General features: G+C 38.7%; 1 protein-coding gene across 1 annotated transcript in view; it reads right to left on the bottom strand.

Moving 5' to 3' along the window:
* The window catches only part of bcat2 (branched chain amino-acid transaminase 2, mitochondrial), a 322,343-nt gene that overhangs the window by 143,849 nt on the left and 154,085 nt on the right, over positions 1-24,409 (bottom strand). The window lies entirely within an intron of this gene.

Genomic DNA, 24,409 nt, shown 5'->3' with positions numbered 1-24,409 from the left:
GCTTTTGGCAGGCAAGCATCATGTCCTCGGAGCTCTTAAAACAACGACATGCGACAGGCAGAAGAGGCAGCTAGCAAGCAGCAAAAAGACAGCAAATGATCCAAAGGCATATCCTTAGCGTACGTTCAGCCTCAACACCCTTCACAACACGAGCAGTATTATACGTCTGGGAAGAAAGAGATGTAAACACGCGCGGGGCAGGAAATAAAGAAACAAGTATTGTTTTTACAAAAGGTTTTAAAGTAAAAGTGAAAATAATGCATATGTAGCAATTCATAAGAAAATAACAATCTCATTAAATTGTAGATTGCCTGCCTAAGGTAAAGTCATCCCTGATGAATGGGGACGTGGGAATGAGGGGTTCTTTCATCGGATTAGCGATATTTCAGATGTTGAATGGCAAAATGGGGGAGGCAGCTTGATGAATGAGGTCTCCAGGACTTAAAACAAATCCAAATCATATTATGTGATATCATCTAATGTGAAATTCTACTCCGTACTTCTAGAATTTTTATTTTTATATTGTATTGAGGATTTATTCTGTTCTATGTATTGTATTGTATGGATCAGAATTAAAAGACAATGAGTAAAATGACAAACTAGAACTTCATAAAGACGTTTACAAACATTGACGCTAAACACATGCAGAGCAGGTTAGAGACTTTGAAACCAGTGAAATTAAAAAGGCTCAAAAAAAAAACAAAAAACGGTGCTATACACATGTGGAGAAAGTTAAAGGATATGAAAGTAGGAAAATTAGAAAATATAAAAAAAGAAAGTAAAGATTGCAGTAGCGCAAACAAACAAACTGCCTCATTTAACTATGCACCAGTCTAACTTTGGTTTTGCACAATAATTACTATACTATTGCACCTTAACACTTAATTCTACTTTATTCACATAATTTTACTTATTTATTATGTTCTACTATACTGTTATCTTTCAATATGTGACTTTTTGTTAATCTAACTGATATCTAACTTCTAACTTTGCACAGTTTTTGATAAGCAGATCAGGATGCATTTCACTGCGTGTTGTCCTGTATAAATATGCATGTGACAAATAAAGAATCTTGAGAATTTCAAAAACAGAGTTTACCGCACATGCATTTATTGGTTACTTTGTTAGTGTATATATGTTTATCTGTCTGCTTATTTAAAAAGCTACATTTACCCCAGGAGTCAAAAACGTTCTGTCTAGCCCTTGTACAAAAAACCTAGACAAAAGCTGGGGTATCACCTTGGTAACCCCATGTACCTTTGGAACTGTGAGAGGAAAATAGCACGACTTTACAGACAGGAGTCCAATGCAGAACTCTACTTACTTTTTTACTTTGTAAAAAAAAATTATTAACTGCTGATGATATAGATTGTTTTGTCTGTGCTGAAATTCCAAACAGAGAAACCTGTCCTGACCTCATTAAAAAGATTCAGCATATTGGGACTCGCAAGATTACAAATATTGTTTTTACAGAAGTTCTGAAATAAATGTGAAACTAATGAAATAGCAACAATTCAAAGAAAAAAAAATCTTAAAAGTGTGTATCAGGAAAACCAAACACGGGGGATGGCGAGCGAAGCCCCCTAGTATTTTAGTAAAGTGAACTTAGAACAAATGTCACCAAGTCTAAAAAAGTTGAATGAAGATGTGGAAAACTGTTAATGCCAGGATTAATCATAAAGTTTTTGAGGTCAAGAGGACAACAATTGAGTGGTAAAAGGCCCTAAGAGAGTAATATTACAAGAAAAAAAATCATTCATTCATTCACTTTTATTTGTTTCAAACCATTTTTTCTTTTTGTAAAACTCGAGTTATTTGTATGGAGTGTTATTTGATTTTAAAAAATTCAATAAAAATAAAAAATATAAATTAAAAAAAAAAATTCATTCATAAAGGTTAATTCAAAATTTACTAGTAGTATAAAGGTCAAGAAGCAGATGGTGTATTTGGAACAGTAAAGGTGCAATTAAATATATTAACATAAAAAGTATTAAATTTAAAGCATTTGACTTTTCTAAAGTTTAAATTTGTGAAGAAGTAGATACTTCCACACTAGCTACTACTTCTTCCTATGTGCCTTTTTTCTTCAACCATAGTTGTCCACTTTACCTTATCTTCTGACTTTCTTTTTATCTCCCCGGATACTTTAGATCAAGACTTCCCAAAGTGGTCGATATTGACCCCCTGGGGTCGATTTGAACTTTCTAGGGGTCGATAGTTTCAATAAAAAAATTTGGGGGTCGATGACAGAAAAAATAGACCCCCTTACTACTGCTTATTTGTTTGTGTTTGTTACTTCAAAATATCTATGATTCCAATAGGTACCTAATTAAGAAGTAAAATAATTAAAAAAAACACTTTTCTGATAAAAACACATTACATACCAAACCTGCGAGCGAAAAGGTAAAATGTTTCATTAAAAGAGTCGCACGTAAGAATGCATGAAAATACATTTAGCACAAACATGTCTGAGCATTGTCTTATCGAATGTATCAAAGCAAGTGCGGACATGAAAAAACGTTGCAAGTCACTTCATTTTTATATTTAATATAGTGATTTCAATACAGTATTTGTACTTATTTTGAATTTACATATTTATTTCATAAATGTCAAAAATGTAAAAAAACTCTGCTCGTATTTTTTTGCTTTAATCTTCGTTAGTGCAGGTTTCGATATTAAATGTTGCACACAATAATGCCATATTCATTAGTCATTTTATCTTTATCAATCATTAATTATAAGTGATTAAAATGAAAAGTTTGAAATCTAGTGAAATATTTAATATTGAGTACTGTACAAATTTATTAATTTGAGTAAGTAAAGTAAATGACTAGGGGGTCGACGGTTTTAAAAGTTTTTGGTAAAGGGGTCTGCGGCTGAAAAAAGTTTGGGAACTCTTGCTTTAGATGCTGTCCATTGTTTTATATCACCACCCACATTTTTCTCCTCCTTTTTTGTCTTCATGTTGTTTCCACTCGGGAGACTCTTGATCCCGGATCACTGATAGTCATAACCGAGATGAGCCAGGAAAATGAGGATACACACATATAGCAAGGGGTAGATGCAAAAGGTGAACAGTGCTTTTATTAAAATTCAACAAATTTTAATAAAATAATTTAATAAATGTTGAAGTGTTAAACAATTTAGTTTATAATCCTCATGAATAAATAAATAATCCACTAAAACTGAAGCAATTCCCACGTGGTTAAAATCTCCACAAATATGTCCAGATAGACAAAGTTAAAATCCATCCATCCATCCATTTTCCAACCCGCTGAATCCGAACACAGGGTCACGGGGGTCTGCTGGAGCCAATCCCAGCCAACACAGGGCACAAGGCAGGAACCAATCCTGGGCAGGGTGCCAACCCACCGCAGGACACACACAAACACACCAAGCACACACTAGGGCCAATTTAGAATCGCCAATCCACCTAACCTGCATGTCTTTGGACTGTGGGAGGAAACCCACGCAGACACGGGGAGAACATGCAAACTCCACGCAGGGAGGACCCGGGAAGCGAACCCAGGTCCCCAGATCACCCAACTGCGAGGCAGCAGCGCTACCCACTGCGCCACCGTGACGCCAAAGTTAAAATCCACGGCAGGTAAAATCTTTAATAAATAAATATACAGTAAAAGATGTACAAGCGCTAGTGCTTCCTTCTAAGAACAGACTTCTACCCAGCTACAGATCCATCAGTATGAGGAGATGTACTGCTGACAGGTACTGTCACCCCTCTGAAACAGTCTTGGGTCCCTGCGGGTTACAGGCACCCAGCCAGGGTCCCAATCCAAGCCCCACTTTGCTCCTTTTGTTTCCCGCTGCCTCTCAATGGACTTATGTGGGAGCCCGCTAAAAAGATAGGGTCACTCCAGCTCACACAGCCATGTCGACCCTCTTCAGCCACCTCTGAGCATCTGTCCTACAGTCCACCTGGGTCTCTTCTTTCCTGCTCCCTGCCTCCATCCACATGCACATGGCTTATGCTCCTACCACGCAGTCATCCCTTCTTTCAACCTTCATTTTCCTTATTGCTCCCAATTCTTTCTTTCTCTTGCTTGTTCTAAAGTCATTCCTAAACTTCCCCCTTTTCCTTCTGTGTAGGCTCCTTTTAAATTATCCTCTCTAATTGGGAGTGGATGTGACAAGCTCCTACCACCATGACACAACTGAAGTGCCCAACCAATTTGCTCCCCACCACATATGTATGTAGTATAATCGGCCAAGTACCCCAATTAACCACAAAGTAAAGCAAGCCTGTGCGCACCCACATCTGACTGGAGCCCTGCACATGATTATTTATTTAAAATATTCTCAATGCCTTGGTCCACTCATCACACATCTATCATATGCTTTCATACAGTGCATCCAGAAAATATTCACAGCGCAACACTTTTTCCACATTTTGTTATGTTACAGCCTTATTCCACAATGGATTAAATTCATTTTTTTCCTCAGAATTCTACACAGAACACCCCATAACGATAACGTGAAAAAGTTTACATGAGGTTTTTGCAAATTTATTAAAAATAAAAAAACTGAGAAATCACATGTACATAAGTATTCAGCCTTTGCTCAATACTTTGTCGATGCAGTTTTGGCAGCAATTACAGCCTCAAGTCTTTTTGAATATGATGCCACAAGCTTGGCACACCTATCCTTGGCCAGTTTCGCCCATTCCTCTTTGCAGCACCTCTCAAGCTCCATCAGGTTGGATGGGAAGTGTCGGTGCACAGCCATTTTAAGATCTCTCTAGAGATGTTTAATCGGATTCAAGTCTGGGCTCTGGCTGTTCTACTCAAGGACATTCACAGAGTGCTGAAGCCACTCCTTTGATATCTTGGCTGTGTGCTTAGGGTCGTTGTCCTGTTGAAAGATGAACCGTTGCCCCAGTCTGAGGTCAAGAGCGCTCTGGAGCACGTTTTCATCCAGGATATGTCTGTACATTGCTGCAGTCATCTTTCCCTTTATCCTGACTAGTCTCCCAGTCCCTGCCGCTGAAAAACATCCCCACAGCATGATGCTGACACCACCATGCTTCACTGTAGGGATGGTATTGGCCTGGTGATGAATGGTTCCTGGTTTCCTCCAAACATGACGCCTGGCATTCGCACCAAAGAGTTCAATCTTTGTCTCATCAGACCAGAGAATTTTCTTTCTCATGGTCTGAGAGTCCTTCAGGTGCCTTTTGGCAAACTCCAGGCGGGCTGCCATGTGCCTTTTACTAAGGAGTGGCTTCCGTCTGGCCACTCTACCATACAAGCCTGGTTGGTGGATTGCTGCAGAGATGGTTGTCCTTCTGGAAGGTTCTCCTCTCTCCACAGAGGACCTCTGCAGCTCTGACAGAGCGACCATCGGGTTCTTGGTCACCTCCCTGACTAAGGCCCTTCTCCCCCGATCGCTCAGTTTAGATGGCCAGCCAGCTCTAGGAAGAGTCCTGGTGGTTTCGAACTTCTTTCACTTACGGATGATGAAGGCCACTGTGCTCATTGGGACCTTCAAAGCAGCAGAAATTTTTCTGTAACCTTCCCCAGATTTGTGCCTCGAGACAATCCTATCTCGGAGGTCTACAGAAGATTCCTTTGACTTCATGCTTGGTTTGTGCTCTGACATGAACTGTCAACTGTGGGACCTTATATAGACAGGTGTGTGCCTTTCCAAATCATGTCCAATCAACTGAATTTACCACAGGTGGACTCCAGTTAAGCTGCAGAAACATCTCAAGGATGATCAGGGAAACAGGATGCACCTGAGCTCAATTTTGAGCTTCATGGCAAAGGCTGTGAATACTTATGTACATGTACATAAATTTGCAAAAATCTCAAGTAAACTTTTTTCACGTTGTCATTATGGGATGTTGTGTGTAGAATTCTGAGGAAAAAAATGAATTTAATCCATTTTGGAATAAGGCTGTAACATAACAAAATGTGGAAAAAGTGATGCGCTGTGAATACTTTCTGGATGCACTGTATATCCATCCATTTCATCACTTCTTTTCTGTCCAGCTAATTTTGACTTTTGTTTTGTAGCACCACATCTAAAAGCTTTTCAGCCTCATAATAGTTGCTTTCTCATATGTCCATGTATTGTTGTCATAACTTAACATTGGGATGAAGTATGTTCGAAGGCCAATGTTCAGACTCCTTCTTAGGAAATATTTGCTGTCACAGAAGGTCTTCTTTGCTGTACCTGTTCTTATTTTTATCTCTATCTAGCAATCCCTTTTTATTCCTTCACCTGATCTAACTGTTGACTTTCCACTATTTATCTGTGGTGTCCTATATTAATTACTAGTATTGATCAGCAAATTTCACCAAAGTGTTATTTGCAGAGAATTTTTAATACCAGCACGCCAGAATGCTTTTCAAGGCTTGTGCGTTGTCCTCCGGAGCTATAACAGCCAACATTGATGTGGCTCCAGGTGTATAATGTTGATCATTTACATTATACATTCTGTGGGAATACACATCTTTGTTTGTAGCCAAACGTGCAGGTCGATCTTTCAGCTCCATGTCAACATAAGGAAGGAGGTGTGTGCCCTATGCATGCATAATAATTAGCCATGTGGCACAGCGAGGATGAAAACAAACCTTGAAGGAGCCTTATGCACCTCCAAACAAAGGAGACTCTATGAAATAATAATAGTAACAAAACATTTATTATTATTTACAAGACGGTTCTATCTTTATCGTAGAATAAAAAGTGCAAAGCATCCGCACAGAGACTTAAGAGAGCCTTCAGTGCCACTTCATAAAACAGAGTGAGCCAGCGGTTTCAATAATGACACGCCACTTTGAATTTTCTGCCTTTAAAAGACCTACATATTTTTTCTGACTTTTGACTATGATTTTTGGCATTTCTGCTTTGTTTTGATTAAATATATGACTGCACATCTCTGACTGTGTTTTCTTCTTTGATCTCATGGAGGCACGGTGGTGCAGTGGTTGGCACTGCTGCCATAGCTCAGGTCACCTTTTAGGCCACAATAATGACACATATATAGCATAAATAACAAGTTATCTCTGCTTGTGAAGCTGTAATTTATTATAACAATTAGTTATGATTTAAAATTTTAATTGTGTCAATTGCAAGTATCCAAAGTGCTTGGCTAAACCGCTGCATAGAGTAGGTCCACCTTCTTTTTTTAGGTGCAGCTAACATCTTTGAATTGCCAGCCATCAACAGGGTTTGTGAGAAACTGTGAAGATGGTTTTAAATGGACCTGACATTATCAAATACTAGACAGTAAAACCATCTGACTAAGAAATGTTAAAAGCCATTAACCAAATACAAATTGCTACCAGAACCTAGGTGCTAAAACCATAATTCAAGTTAATAAATGGAATGCTATGAGTCATTAACCAGAAACTTTGTTCAAGGTTCTTCGAATGTTACATCATTATAAGAAAAAGAGGCGCATGCCCTTGTGACGATGCGGGCTCTGCTCCATACTCCCATTGGCTGTTAGGGAGCCCTTGAACCCAACACCATTGGTAATGTCACCGATGAGCTAGACAGTGTGGCAATAACAATGAGCAAGGGGATGGTGTAACAAAGTGCAAAGTGCTTTTATTAAAAGATATCAAAAACAATCAGTGTTCTAATAAAGTGCTGTGCAGTTCATTCAAAGTTTGTTTAAAATAAATAATCGCTGTGCTCGCGGCTTAGCGAGGGGGCGTGGTGGCTGTAGCGAGCCGCAGGGTGATCTGCGGTGTGGGCGTTTCTCACCTAAGTGCACAGGTGAGAGACTGCCCACATCCATGATTGTTCCTGTGGCTAATGGGCTGCAGCTGCTATGTCCCTTGGCATAAAAGGAAGCGCGAGCCAGTTAGGAGGAAAAAAAAGGAAAAGAAAAGAAAGGAAAGGAAAGAGAACGGGAGGTGGCGGAAAAAAGCAGGAAGCAAGAGAGAGAGAGAGAGAGAGAGAGAGCGCCGGTGTGAGCGAACGAACGGGCGAGCAAGAGCAGGCTCGCATGAGAGAAAGCAGACAGCTGGGAAGAGAGCCCACGAGGGGAGTGTTTGGCCAACACTCAGTGGGGCTGAAGGAAGCGGTCGCTCCAGCTGAGCGACTAAGTAGCTGGAGTGACCAGTGGAGGAATCGACTTGGCTGTTGATAGGAGCGGGAGTCGAGGAGGCTTTGGACTGGTTTAGCCTCAGTGTGAGCGCCTTGGCCGCTGGGGAATTGACCAAAGTCTCGGTCCGGTTGGGAGCCCGTCGAAGCCAAGGATAGGAGGGCTACCGGACCTGAGTGAAGGGCAGCTGTTCCTGCAGGTAGGCGACTCTCCTGTAGAGCAGCCCAGATGGGTATAGCAGGGGAGCTGCCAGGGTAACTAAGGACACCGGGCTTTTTGTTTTAACGTATTACTTCCTGTGACATTTTACCTCGTTGATTTTAGAGGATTTTTCTATTTATTGGTTTTTAACCTCCACGTTTCACACCTGTTTTTATGGATTATTTATTTATTGAAACTTTGAATGAACTGCACAGCACTTTATGAGAACACTGATTGTTTTTGATATCTTTTAATAAAAGCACTGCACTTTGTTACACCATCCCCTTGCTCATTGTTATTGCCTCACTGTCTAGCTCATCAGTGACATTACTGACAGTGTTGGGTTCAAGGGCTCCCTAACAGCCGATGGGAGTATGGAGCAGAACCTGCATCGTCACAGCCCTATGCATACATAATAATAAGTCGTCACATACAGATTAAAAAAAAAAAAAAAAAAAAAAAATTTGAAGGAACCTGACAAAACAAGTAGAATTTATCACGTCGGTTTGGGGAGCATGCACTGGTACAGCATGTTGCTACACCCACCACATAACCAAACACCTCGGGATTCTGGTTGGCAACCCCCCAGGTAGACACAAAGTCCAGTCTCATCCTCCGGAAATGACCATCTATCTGTCACAGCCAGGTATTGCATGGGCGTCCCCTTGGCCTGCTTCAGCAGCTCAGGTCCTCAACAATGAGAATACTGGATCACCCTTGGTGAATCGTGCCACATGGCAGTAGTGCTCTAACTGATGGTCCCTCACATTGTAGGTAATGTATCTCATTTGAGACTCCTATAGCAACCGTTCATTCATAATGTATTAACATAGTATTTCCCTCTACTTACCTTTTACCTGTTTTCTCAAGGGTAAGTGTTCTCGTCAAGTTCGTTATCGGGTTGGTCTACTGTTACACTTTAAGATGAACACACACATACATAGTTATATGCAGACACACAGACCCTAACCACAACAGTGCCCCATGAATGACACACACACACACACACACTGATTAACCTTTAGCACTTTAACTCTTTTAGGGCTAATTTTTTTTTTGTTTCTTTTCTCCCAGGGCTGAATATTTTTCCAAAAACTAACATTTTTAAAAAAAGAACACAAAGCAATTGTTTAACATATCAAATCAACAAAAAATATTTACTTTTGACAAATGTTACTGTCTTGCATGTTGTATGAGCCTGCATACTCTCTGATTTCACATACATATCACATACATTTTACACAGCAAAGTCCTGCAAAGTCTGATCTCGCTCAAAGCAGCCAATTTCAGTCATTGCCACATTGCACTCCTTACAATATGTGTTGCTTTGGTGCCTATTTTTCAATTGTCTGTTGCTGCACTTTCTCACATATATTGTTAGTGTGTACTGTAGAGAGACAAGTCACCCATAGTGCCATGCCACTGCCACCAAGTTTTCTGCCTGCATGAAAACCGTATTGTTACCGCTTTTCATCTTCTGAAACTTTATGAACTTTATGTATGGCATTATAGCCTGGCTCACCCCATGGGATTTGCTTCTGTTTATTACAGAAGTGAATAAAACTTTGCAGCAGCACGTACCTATCACCATGCTGCATAACCTGTCCAAAGCCACTAGGGGACAAAACACGTTTGGACCAATGCTCCCTGAAGTTATATCACCAGTTCTGTCCCATCTCTATTTGTAATGCCACAGCGCGCTTCATCTCGTCTTTTGTTGTGGGTTTCCACTTTGAAAAACGAGAATGCGATGCAAACGCAGCCCGCGATTCAAAAAAATTCTCTGCCTACCTGTTTGTCTCGTCTGACAGTAGCTGAAAAGCAGCATCAGGAGAGAGCAGCCTGAAGTACAGCAGCTGGTGATCTGTCGTGTCCAACAGCAAGCCATGCCGTCTTGTAAACTCCGGTAGCCAGATCGGCTCTCAACGGATCAATGTCTGTGTATTTATCCCATGCGAACCTTGCCATAGATGCATCGGCTGCGCGAAGGCACTCAACTGGCAGCAGATCCGCTGGCGCGGCATCGGCTGGTGTCTGATCAGCTGATGCCGGCTTCTCACTCTCTTGCTCGATCTCCTGATCACTGCCAATAAAGTCCGATTCTGAAAAATCAAGAGTCCGACTCCGCGATAATGTGCAAAACATCGTCTGCCGAGTGTTTTCTTTTCTGCACTTGCTTCGCTCCCTTTTCACATGTCAATGCCATCTTGCCATTGTTTACATTTCGCAACTCACGCACACGCAAGGTTTAGTTGCCGAGTCAACGAGTCTAGCATTCCTCCAAGCACAGAGGGAATGCCTGTGACGTGACAGTGAGATTTGTCGCCATTAACAGCTGATTGTCGCCCTCTACCCCTGGATGTTGACTTTTGTCGACATTCGCCTTCAACCCCTCCTGTCGACAAAAGTCGACATCCGCCCTAAAAGAGTTAAACCACACAAGTGCTTTAGGAATAACACAGCCTGTCACTCAGCACTTCAAGAGACTTACTTATTATCAGCACAAGCAACATACGATGTTTTAATGATATCTCAGACCTAAATATTACTTTTGTTCTACAAGAATACATTTAAACATACATAGACTCAGCACTCTTGACTATAGGCCATTTATCAGTCAAGAATACCATCTTTACGTACTGTTCCTCTACTATTGAGTGGAGCTCTCACTCTCAGCCTAATAACCTCATAGCACAGAGGTAATGGCAAATATCCAGCTGCACTAGGTTCTCAAAGAAATCTAACTTATTATTTCAAGACATTAAGACAAAACATAGAAAGTTATAAGCAGCATGGTATTTATTATAAGAATAATAATAATACCGCTGGAACAAAGAATAATAGAAAATAGGTACTGATAGGAAAGTCTGAATATATATAGGTTTTAGAAAAAGCTTACAAAAAAAAGTAGAGATGACAAGGATGAATGTCCCAGGGCAGCGTTTGATCTAGCAATCGACGTTCACGATGCTGTTAACTGACGATCGGATGAAAACTGGTCATATGTGTCTTTGTTGTCTTCTCTGACGTCGCTCTTCCATCATCGCTGTTTCTCTTCTTCTTTTGACGTTGCTTTCATATGAGGCATATTTATTATAAAGTTTCATGCTGTGGTTTCACAACACACCTGATTGACTGGCTGGCAATATGAAGAATTAATTCACTGTCCGTTTTCCCAAACAATAAATCCTTTTAGGTTCTCTGAGGTGTCGGCAGATCTTCCTTTCCCAGGCTGTAAAATAATTAGGCATCGGCTCAGTCTTCCTTTCCCAGGTTATAAAGTAATTGAGCCAACAGCATGTCTTCCTTTCTATGTTGGAACAGCTGTTTTAAAACTGAAGTGTAAAGGAAGAAAACCTGCTTTGATTTGTCCTAAATGTAGGTCATCTGTTGTCTTGTCTTGAACAAAATATAATGGAAAATTAAACCAAAATGTACAGATTTTGTACCCCACAACAGGTACCCAAGGATTCTCCGAAGAGACACTGTACCGAAGGAGTCCAGTCTTCATCTCAGGTTACTGGATTGCGTCTATGTCTCGCAACTATATAGCAAAACAGGAAGCAACAGGACTCTAAAGACTAGGACCTTTGTGCTTTTGCAGAGATATCAGGAGTGCTACACACCCCTTTCCAGCGACCTCATGACACCCCTTGCTCTCCCAATCTGTCTACTGACTTCATGGGTAAAGTCACCAGAGACATGAATGTCACTGCCAAGGTAAGTAAACCTCTCAACATGGTCAACACTTTCTCTGCAGATACACACTGCTGGTGGCAGTGCCGAAGAGGTCACTAAAAGCCTGGATCTTGGTTTTTATCCAGGACACTCACAAGCCCAGACACTCAAGACTCCTCGCTCAGTCTTCATTGACTCTGCGAACATCACAACATCATGACAAAGTCAAGATCAGCGAAATTCTCTTCACCAACAGATGCCCCACAGCTGCTGGACATCATGACCCTGCCCAACACCCAGTGCCATCAAGCTGTGCGATGCGCACCTCATTCTGGGAACACTGGTAACACCAACACATCCCTCAGCAACCTTCAGGGTCTTGTCACGGAAGGTCTCCCATATCACATTAGCATCAGCAGTCACACCCTATGAAATAATAATAATGAAAAGTTTATTTACTGTTTACATGTTTCTGTTTTTTTGATAGAACAACAAGTGCAAAGCATCAGCACAGATAGTTTTGAGAGCCTTCTGAGCGACCACTGGACCTCAGTTTATTCTTTGTTAATTAGTATTGCCTAATTTTTATATTCATTCTTTTTTCTTTCTTCATCTTGTGAAGCACTTTGAGCTACATCATTTGTATGAAAACATGCTATACAAATAAATGTTGTTGTTGCAAGCATTGAAAAGATTAGGAGCAAGATCATACCACTGACGAGCCCCGATTCAACTGGGAAAAACACAGAGGGTCTGCCTCCACTCTGCACAGCACTCACAGAACCAGTGTACGGAGTAGAAACTTTACTAAAATCGACATCGGCTGCAAAGAAACTGCCGATATTTGCATTTGTGCTGCATGAGAACCCTCAGTGCCAGGGTGTGGTTGATGGTAGACTTTTTAGATGTAAAACCAGACTGCTTTGGTCGCTGGTAGGTGAGCAACTGATCACGGATCCTACTGAGGATGACCTTAGCAAGGACCTTACCCAGCACAGAGAGCAGTGTTATCCCTCTATAGTTGCTGAAATACAGGCGATCACCCTTCTCTTTCCAGATAGGGACAACAAGCCCCATTTTTCAGTTAGATGGGATGATGCCCGTGTATCAAATGGAAGCAGAGATTGCTTGCAATGCCAGGATGACAGCCTTACCCCCAGCCTGGAGAAGTTCACCCCAAATACCATAGATCCCTGCAGCCTTCCCTACCCTCAGCTGGCTCACAACCTGTGAAGTCTCAGTGAGACTGGGTGGTACACAGCTAATTGGAGGATTAGCCTCAAGAACCATGGACGCAGAGATATCCAACATCCTAGCCGAAGGATCAGCTTTAAACAGCTGCCAGCCCAGCGGGTCACAACTGCAGTGTCATCTGTAAGGACCGGTCTATCAGCGGGCCTGACTGAGACTATTTGAGGAACAGATTTGAATGTGCGTAACACTCCAATTCCTCTGTAAGCAGGACATGGGTCACTAGACCAAAGATGGTATGTCACTTGCTCACAGATTCCTCTAACAAACACCTCCTTATCTGCCCTCAGAGCCCTCGCAACTGTCTTTCTCTGTTCCCAGTACAGACCGGAGTTGCCATCAAGTCATGTGCTGTGCACCTCATTCTGGGAACACTAGTAACACCAACACAACCCTCAGCAACCTTCAGGGTCTTGTCACGGAAGGTCTCCCATATCACATTAGCATCAGCAGTCACACCCGAAATAATAATGAAAAGTTTAATTACTATTTACAACATGTTTCTATCTTTTTGATAGAAGAACAAGTGCAAAACATCAGCACAGATAGTTCGGAAAGCCTTCAGAGCGACCACTGGACCTTACTTTATTCTTTGTTAATTACTATTGCCTAATTTTTATATTCATTCTTTTTTCTTTCTTCATCTTGTGAAGCACTTTGAGCTACATCATTTGTATGAAAACATGCTATACAAATAAATGTTGTTGTTGGTGTTCAAAAAATAGAACAAGCCAGCGGCTTCAATCATGACACACCACTTTGAATTTTTTGCCTTTACAAGACCTACATATTTTTTCTGACATTTGACTATGATTTCGGCATTTCTGCTTTGTTTTCACAAAATTTATGATTGTGCGTCTCTGACTGTTTACTTTCTTCTTTGATATCACAGAGGCAGGGCGGTGCAGTGGTGGGCACTACTGTCGCACAGCTCAGGTCACCTTTTTGCCTGCAGTAATCAGTCCAGTAAAGTTGGCAGATGTTTCCATAGCCCTCAGGAACACTTTAAAGATGACTGCACCATTATAGTCCTGAGTTTAATGAAGTTCTCCATGTCCAGCAGATATTGCAAACATTTCTGTGATTTCAGGGAACTCATGTCGAAGCAAACTTGGCAATGTTCTCTTGTCACTATTAATCACCATTACTTTATTCTTCCTTGCATTAATTTCCATATTTTTTATATATTGTATAGATCCATTTTTTCATCTACTGCAAGTCCTTCACTCTTGATGCCAAAATTAAACTTTTACCTAGCTACAAGGACTTTTAAAGAGGTACTTGGGGATTTAGAGGCAACCTTTAAAGAGATTGTGCTACAAGGATTAAATCAAATAAATCAATGTGACCTGATAATCATTTCACAGTGTTTAAGGGAGGTTCTTGATTACATATGCACTCTTAAAAATACTGGTTCTTTAATTATTTTTTTGGTTCTTCACTGGGCAGTGTTGCCAAAGTTGGTTCATTGTCTCATCATTCATAGATTTACTCATTTTCCATCTCTTATCCGAAGCCAGGTCACAGGGCAAACAGTGAGGCCCAAACATCCTCTTCTCCAGCCACACTTGCCAACTCATATACTATGGGGTCCCAATGCATTCCCAGGTCATTTGAGAGATGTGATCTTCCTAGTGAACCCTAGGTCTTCCCCAAGGTCACCTCCCACCTGGTCGTGCCTGTAAAACCTCCAAAGGGAGGTGTCCAGGAAGCATCTGTATCACATGCCCGAAACAACCTCAGTTGGCTCCTCTCAATGCAGCAGGAAAAAAAAAATCTTTAATGTATGGTAGGCTACTTAGCAAGCAGAAAGAAACCCTGGACTTCATCTGTGATACTGCACATATGCATCAAGAATCCTTTTAAAATCAGGAACCCATTGGTACTGACAAATCTTTTGCCATCTCCATGGTTATTTACTCTTTGCAGCCTGTTATGGATTGAAAATAAAAACATTTTTTTTTGCTGGAAATCTGCATGTGTATCTATCTTTTGGGAACCAAAAATGGTTCCCCTATAACATCACTCTAAAAAACAACTCTGATACACTCGTAAAAAAAAAGGTATCACTATATACTACTGGTCACTACTTTGTAGTCACATGTGACTAATGAATTAAAAATCAGTCCTTTCAAAAAGTAATAGCCATTAAAAGCACTATAATGCCTTGGATATATTTTTTAATCAATTTAATGGTATCTTGACATAAGAAGTATCAATTTCTTTGAAAAACTTGAAAAGTTCTGGGTGATCCCAGAAGATGGGTGCTAACATACATCAACAGAAAACAAAGAAAAATGGCAAGAACTTTCTCTTATGTGATGTTAAAGCTAGTGCACCTGATGAATTCAATAAAGGGGACATGGCTCTTTTAATTTTTATGAATGATCTCACTAGGAATAGAAATAAGAAGCTAGCTCAGTTTTCAGAGGATAGCAAATAACGCTGAATTCAGCAAACATTCAGCTAAATCATTACAGAGGAGTCTGCTTTATAGTTATTTAGATGTTGTAATTAGCTTTAAAATATGGTAAGTAAATGTATAGTACCACACATATGAAGTAAAATGTTAAACTTAAATCATGAAAGGAGGTCTGATACTTAGAAGTTCAATTTGCTAGGAGATATGGGAGTCATAGTGGACTCTTCAATGTCCAGATTAGAATTAAGAATTAATTAAGAAGGAAATTAAAATTAAAATAAAATTAAAAATTAAAATTAAATTAAAATTAAGAAGTATTTTATGGTATAACATTACAGAGCATGATGTGTCAAGAATAAATAAAAGCAGACCATTCCTCTGGAATGCTGTGTTAAGTTATGGTCTTTTAATATGAAAAACAATGGAAATATAATCATATAAAACATCATATATTTAGCAATTACGTATCTGAGGGGAAAAAAACATTTCTCTTGATAAACCCATTCAAAATAAAAACAACTGATTTAAAAATGATACTTTTATTTAAAAACAATACATCAAACTGTGCTTAATCCAATTTGTGCACCAGTAAACTGATAAAGTTGCATTGAATCCTATGTGTAGGCCAGCAAGTTAACATGCATTTAGGGAAACTGATAAGAGTTGTGCTGAATCCAATATGTGTGCTCACAATTCAGTAGAGTTGTGCGTAATTAAAATCTACATATACACAAGAAAACTGATAGTGTTTTGCTGAAAATCATACATGAGCCAACATTTTAATATAACTGCACTAAAAGCATGTGACTTTTTTTTCCTAAATGGCGCCTCATAATGTGAATGTGGACAATTACGTTCCAAATTCAACCTCCCAGCTACACATTTCTTTCACTATCTTCAAATCAGAAACTTTGTTAAACAGAATCTGCCTGATTTTCCTCATCTCGTACCCTCCACTATGCTGGAAAAAATACTTCTCAATTTTAAGGAATTTGACACCATTAACGCATTATATAAAATCTTATTAGAATCCCTTCCTTTCAAAGATCCAAGAGGACATTGGGAAAAAGATCTCTTAATCAATATATCAGAAAAGGAGTGGAAGGTAGCATTGCAGAGAATTCACTCAAGCTCCATATGCACAAAGCATAGAATTATTCAACTAAAAATTATATATCAAGCTCATCTGTTTCGCTTAAAACTGTCCAAAATGTTTTCAGGGCAAGATCCAACCTGCGAACGCTGCAACCAAGCTCCTGCCTCACTGGGTCACATGTTTTGGGCCTGCACCAAAGTAACATCATTTTGGACCAAAATTTTTAAGTGCCTTTCAGACAGCCTTGATGTCACAATCCCTCTTAACCCATTAACAGCTGTGTTCGGTGTTCTTCCAGACGGACTTGAAGTGGAGACGTACAAGCAAACGGTGATTGCGTGCCAAAAGTGTAGTGAATGCAGACTTATTTTGTTAAATTGGAAGAATCCTGACTCTCCTCTGATAAGTCAGTGGGAAACCAATGTTTTATATTATTTGAAATTGGAAAAAATCAAATTCTCAGTTAGAGGATCTGTACAGATTTTTTTCAAAACCTGGCAGGATCTAATCAATAATATTTTAGAATAAGAAGAAATAATTATTTCTGCATTTCTTTCCCTTCTCCATTTTTTATTTAACTATATATATATTTTTTCCTTTCTTTTGTTTATTTTTATCCTATTAAAAAGCCCTAAGCAATTCTTCTTTGGCAATGCTCTCCTTCTCAAGGGTGGGGTTTGATTTGTCTTCAATTCTTTTTTGTATAAATTGATCTATTTGTATGGAATGATTACAATAAAATTAATAAATAAAATTTTTTTTTAAAAAGTTGCATCGAATCCTATGTGTAGGCCAGCAAGTTAACATGCATTTAGAGAAACTGATAAGAGTTGTGCTGAATCCAATATGTGTGCTCACAATTCAGTAGAGTTGTGCTTAATTAAAATCTGCATATACACAAGAAAACTGATAGTGTTGTGCTGAAAATCATACATGAGCCAACATTTTAATATAACTGCACTAAAAACGTGACTTTTTTTTCCTAAATGGCGCCTCATAATGTGAATGTGGAAACCAAAAAATACGATCATTCTAAACATCTTACTTTACAACTACCTTTTAAGGACTGATAAGGTTAATATTCTCGTTCCTTAATAAAAAAAAATGGGAGTGTGCTCTCCTCAACTTTCTTGTATACTGATATACAGTAGAGCAAAAGGTCATCAGAACCACTTCCAGTTGCACAATAATTCTCAAATATCATAACTCTTTGTTTCTCATCATAACTAATTAATACTATCAATACACAATTATCTATTTATAATCAAACTTTATATTAAAATGATATTTTCGCACTTAGGGAGGTCAAAAACGGTGGTGGAATTTTTTCATGATATGTTTTACCTAGATTACATGCAAAGTAAAAAGAGTTATAGTCTCCTAAAAACATAGAAAAAGTGTTAGTATTATATAATATTTGTTGCAAAAAATTACTACAGGTAAAACTGCATTTAGCTACATTTAATTATGATAATGATGGTGGAAATAAAAAAAAAATTAAATAAAATTAAACGTTTACTAGGAACACGACGGGGACATAACAGCTTATTGTTCCCATTACATCTTTATATTTACATGGCATGTTCAATCTTTGCATATTATTGTTAAACTGATTATGTATAAATTAAAATAAAATTAACAACAGTCATTGAAATAATATGCATTATATTAAATACAGTTTTTAATATCGTGTACACATTTATATTTCCATGATCCAAAAAATCCAGATGGTTGTTTAAATAAAATACTACTTCCGGTTGAGTATTTTTTCTCAAATTTCATATCTGTTTGCTTTTTATCATTATAAACATTTATACAAAATTTGAATCATCTTTCTGTAATTATAACCATAGTTTACTCGAAAATGTGTAAAAGTATTCAGTTAAAGTACCACTTCTGATTGCGTGATTTTTCTCAGATTTCATTATCTACTTATTTTTCGTCACACAAAATTTGAATCATATATCTTTATTGATAGTCATAGTTTACTTAAAAAACCTGAAGTATTTTCAGGTAAAAGTTGATAGGATTCCTTATTTTTTATATAAAGTAGGTGTACAAAATCTCATTGACCTAGGTCAAAGCTTTTTCGAGTTATCATGTTTACACACAGACAGACAAAATTAGTATTTTCAGACTCAGGAAGGTCTAAAATGTCAAGATTTATAAAAATCTCGAGGTTGAATTTTTTTCATGATTCCTATACTTTCTCTATATTATATATATGAGAAAGTAAAAGGAAAAACACAAAAACAGGTTATTTTAATTTTTGTTTTTAGTGTACTGATAACATCTGAAGTAGAAATGAAGGCCACAACATGCATTATATATAGGAGATATATCTTGCCTGAAGAAGGGGCCTAAGCTGCCTCGAAAGCTTGCATATTGTAATCTATTTAGTTAGCCAATAAACAATGTAATTTTTCTTGACTTCTCATTGCATCCACAATGGCTAACATGGTACAATACCCTAGTGCTATAAGGAAGCAACAAAAGGGTATGATCAAAGTGGAATATATGATATTATTTATCTGGACTTTCAGAAAGCATTTGATTAGGTGCCACATGAGAGGCTGTCTGTCTGTCCGGGCCAGAAGTGACATAAGAAGTATCAATTTCTTTGAAAAACTTGAAAAGTTCTGGGTGATCCCAGAAGATGGGTGCTAACATACATCAAAAAAAGAAAACAATGAAAAATGCCAAAAACTTTCTCTTATGTGATGTTAAAGCTGAAGTGAGAGCTGGAGTCAGGGTAAGGGTTCCATCTCCAAGGATACACAAGCGAGGCCATCACGACGGCAAAACAAAACCTCCTAGGAGAGAGATGCCCAGAGTAGTTCCTTTCAATTACCTGACATCTCTACATTTCAATTTTTTTTTCTGACGATTTCAACAGTTTCTAGGACCCCGTGATTTTGACACACAATTGCAATACTAGTCTACAGACCACCAGGGCCATATTCATTGTTCATGACTGAATTTGGCAACCTTTTATCTGATTTGGCTATAAACTATGATCACGTAGTATTGGTGGAGGATTTTAATGTATACATTAAAGTGGAAACTGACACTTTTAGCAAATGTTTTACTTATTTGTTAAATTCAGTAGGATTTTGTCAGAATGTCAAAGGTCCAACTCATAATAATAACCACACAATAGATTTAATTATAACTTACAAAGCTCAAATTCAAAATTTAAATATTACTCCATTAAATTATTTCCGATTACTGCTTAATTTCGTTTGATTTGGTTCTGCCCTTACTAATACACTTACAGATTAAAACAAAGACAGTACAACATCTAGATTGTAATTCTGCTTCAAAATGTATTGATACTTGGAGTAAGCCAAGCGTACTTGTGGAAAACTATTTAGATCAGTTAACATCAAATGTAAACATTGAAAACAATTTAGATCAGCTAATATCACATTATAATTTGACCTTGAGAGATGCTCCGGATGCAGTGGCTCCCCTTAAAACAAAAGTGATCAAAGCACATAGAAATTCTTCCTAGTTTAATGAGAACACTCGAGCTCTTAAATTAGTGTCGAAAACTGGAGCGCAGATGGAGAACAACAAAGCTGCAGGTCTTTCGATTTGCATGGACAGAGAGTGTTAAAAATATAAAAAAGCTCTCTTTAAAGCTCGCTCAGAACTACTATTCTAAAATAATAACAATAAAAAAATCCTCAGGTACTGTTTAGAACAGTGGCTAAATTATTAACAAATGGGAATTCATATCTACAGTGCAAAATACCAACAGATATTAGCAATACAGACTTTATGAACCTTTTTAATGAGAAAATTAAAAATGTAAATTCCCAGATCTCAGCATCACAGTGCAAACCACATACTAGCTTGGCAGAACCTGTCTCACATTGCATTCAACACTTTAGAAATTTTAATCCTGTAACTAAGTAAGAAGTCTTGACTTTAATTTCTAAAATGAAGAAATAAAACTTGTTACTTGTTCCCTAGACCCAGTGCCAACAAAACTAGTAAAACGCTCAATGGTTATTCTTGCAGCACCTATTCTTAACATTATCAGTAGTTCATTATTGTATGGCACAGTACCCAAGGAACTAAAAGTGTCAGTCATCAAACCATTATTTAAAAAGTCAGACCTAGACCCACACATTCTTAATAACTATAGACCCATTTCAAATTTACCCTTTCTCTCTAAAATACTTGAAAAAGTAGTCGCCAATCAGCTTCAGTCATACCTTACGCATCACAATTTATTTGAGAAATCACGGTCTGGTTTCCGCACTGGTTAAAGTACAGAAATGGCACTAATGTGTGTTGTAAATGACATTCTGATATCCTCTGATGAAGGAAATGTTGTTAGACTTAAGCGCAGCATTTGACACCACTGACCATTCTATTTTACTGCACAGGCTAGAAAATGACATTGGGCTTACAAGCACTGTCCTTGCCTGGTTTAGTTCTTATTTATTAAATCAACTAGTCATTAAGCCAGTTACAATAACGGGCGCTAGAACAGTAGTGCATAAACATTAGTAGGAACAGTCTACTGTATATTAAATGGCAAGGGACTTTGACCTCATTCTTTTTGTTGGTCGTATTTTTCTTTGTCTTTCAGACTTTCTTTTGTTGATGTTTACTTGCTGAGCTGACCGTTCTTCGTGGGCTGCCGCCGTGTATTGTGTGTCTTTAATTTTCTGTGACAGTAATACTGTCTTGTACGTACGCTGGCATGTACGTCCGTAATATACCTTTAATTTTCTCTTGCGGTAATACAGGCGTGTGCGTCGGTAATATGCCTTTAATTTTCTCTGACAGTAATACTGGCTTGTATGTGGCTGTAATATGCGTCACTGTATTGTGTACCTTTAATTTCCTCTCACAGTAATACTGGTTTGTATTTCCATAAAATGCCTGTAACTTCCTCTGACAGTAATATCGCGCATCGCACCGTGCTCTGCGCATGCGCACTTCACCAGAAGACACACACACATGGACACCTGGACGCACACGGGGATTTTATTAAAGAGGATTCCAGTACATACAAAAATGTACTGACAGTATTCCATCCTTAAACACAGAATTGAGATATGGTGTACCGCAAGGCTCAGTACTGGGACCTTTACAGTTTTCACTTGACATGCTTCCACTGAATCTATCATTAGAAAATATGTTAATTTTCATGTGCATGCAGATGACACCCAGTTATACCTTTCTATTAGACAAAATAAAGTTTCTCCAATGTTGTCTTTAATTAGTTGCATTAGTGAATTAAAGAAGTGGATGGGTGAGAACTACTTGTCTTTAAACACAGACAAACAGATGTTAATTATTGGAGGAAGTGATGCTGATTGCAACAATATTTTGTCATCATTTAATTCAGTTGGAATCACCATTAATTTTACTAAATCAGCTCGCAGTCTAGGAATTATCTTTGATTCTAGCATGTCTAGATTCTAGTGCACATTACAAAGTTGCCTAAATCATGTTTCTTCCGTCTTAAAAATGTTGGGAAATTAAGGCATTTCTAAATAAGCAGGATTCTGAGAAAGTAATTAATGCATTTATTTCTAGTAGGACTGACTACTGCAATGTGCTGTTCAATGGATGTCCATACTGTTCTTTATACAGCGTCCAGTTAATCCAAAATGCTGCTGCAAGACTTATTACAAGAACAAGAAAATACATAATAAGTACATAATAAAATACATAAGTCCAGTTCTTAAATCCTTACACTGGCTCTTGGTTAAGTTTAGGGCAGATTTCAAAATCCTCCTTTTAACATAAAAAGCCTTAAATGGCCAAGGTCAGGCTTAATTGTCTGAACTTATCAAGACTTACAAACCAGGACGTACATTAAGATCTCAAGATGCCGGTCTTCTTATGATTCCAAGGATTAATACAGGGCCCCTAAACTGTGGAATGGTTTGCCTGCTACTATGAGATATGCTGCTTCGGTCTCAGCTTTCATATCCTGACTAAAACTGCTGATTAACTGTACAGACTACATCTCTGTTGTTAGTCATTAGCACTAAAACATACATGTATGTAATATGATAGTTATAATTTGTTACTAAACCTTACCTATTCTGTTTCTCTTCTCTGTACTCAAATGTGGCACCTGGTGCCACTGCCCACGTGCCAAGTTGTTTTGCCTGCTTAATTTATAGTTATCTCTGATGGTGGATCACAGGAATCACTGGGTGTAGGGGTCCTTTCATCGGATTGGCTAACCAAGCACTGAATCAGCTGTGGAATGGCCAACTCTGCACAAATCCAAATCGTATTATGTAATATCATCTACTATCAAATTCTGCTCTGTACTTGTAATATTTCTATTGAACTATTATATTGTATTGAGGATTACTTGTGTTCTGTTCTGTGTATTATATTGTATTTACCCCCATTTTTTGAAACCCACTGTGCATTCAACCTACCTGGAAAGGGGTCTCTCTTTGAACTGCCTTTCCCAAGGTTTCTTCCATTTTTTTCCCTACAAGGATTTTTTTGGGAGATTGTCCTTGTCTTCATAAAGAGTCAAGGCTGGGGGGCTGTCAAAAGGCAGGGCCTATTTAAGCCCATTGTGGCACTTCTTGCGTGATTTTGGGCTATACAAAAATAAATTGTATTGTACTGTATTGTATATTTGTAGATGGGTGCAGAATTGGCTCAGGAAGTAAAGGGGTTATGGTGCGAGGTACCTTATCAGAATTAGCTGATGTTAAGAGTAGTATTCCCAGGGGTCAGTGTTAGGGCCACTGCTATTTTTAATATATATAAATGGTTTGGATAGGAATACAAGTAACAAACCAGTTAACTTTGCAGATGATCTCAAGATTAAAATCATTACAGATTTTAAGATGTTAAATCATTACAGAAGGACCTGGGCAGCATACAGGCTGGAGCAGATTTGTGGCAGATGAAATGTAATGTCAGTAAATGTAAGGTATTACACATAGGAAGTAAACATGTTAGGTTTGAATACACAATGGGAGGTCTGAAAATCAAGAGTACACCTTATAAGGAGGATTTAGGAGTCATAGTGGACTCTACGCTATCAACTTCTACACAGTGTTTAGAAGCCATTAAGAAGGAAAACAGAATGTTAGGTTATATGGCATGATGTGTTGAGTACAAATCCAAGGAGGTTATGTTCAAGCTTTATAATGCATTGGTGAGGCCTCATTTGGAGTACTATATGCAGTACCTTAGCCCTCATTACAGGCCCTGGAACCCCATACTTTCCCAGCACTCCCAACAGAATCCCTCAAAGAACATGATCAGACACTTTCTCTAAGTCCTCAAAACACATGCAGACGGATCAGGAATACTCCCATGCACCCTGCAGAATCCTCATGAAGGTTAAGAGCTGGCCCACCATTCCATGGCCTGGATGGAATGCACATTATTCCTCCTGGGTCTGACATTCCATGACTGGTAGGGTTCTCCTTTCTAGTACCCTGGCACAAATTTTTCCAGGGAGGCTGAGGAGTTTGTTCCCGATAGTCACAGCACAATATCCTGTCCCCCTTTTTAAAAATGGGGACCATCACCCCAGTTTGACACTCCAGAAGCACAGCTCCTGATGAACACGCAACATTGTAAAGGCATGTCAACCATGACAGCCTGATAATGTCCAAGAAAGCCTTCAGCATTAATTGGCAGATCTCATCCATCCTCAGGGCCTTGACACTGCAGAGCT

Source organism: Erpetoichthys calabaricus, chromosome 11, assembly GCF_900747795.2.
Source record: "Erpetoichthys calabaricus chromosome 11, fErpCal1.3, whole genome shotgun sequence".
In the NCBI taxonomy this organism is placed as follows: Eukaryota; Metazoa; Chordata; class Cladistia; order Polypteriformes; family Polypteridae; genus Erpetoichthys; species Erpetoichthys calabaricus.
Note: the sequence above shows the minus strand (reverse complement) of the source record. Positions and strands in the feature narration are given on the sequence as shown.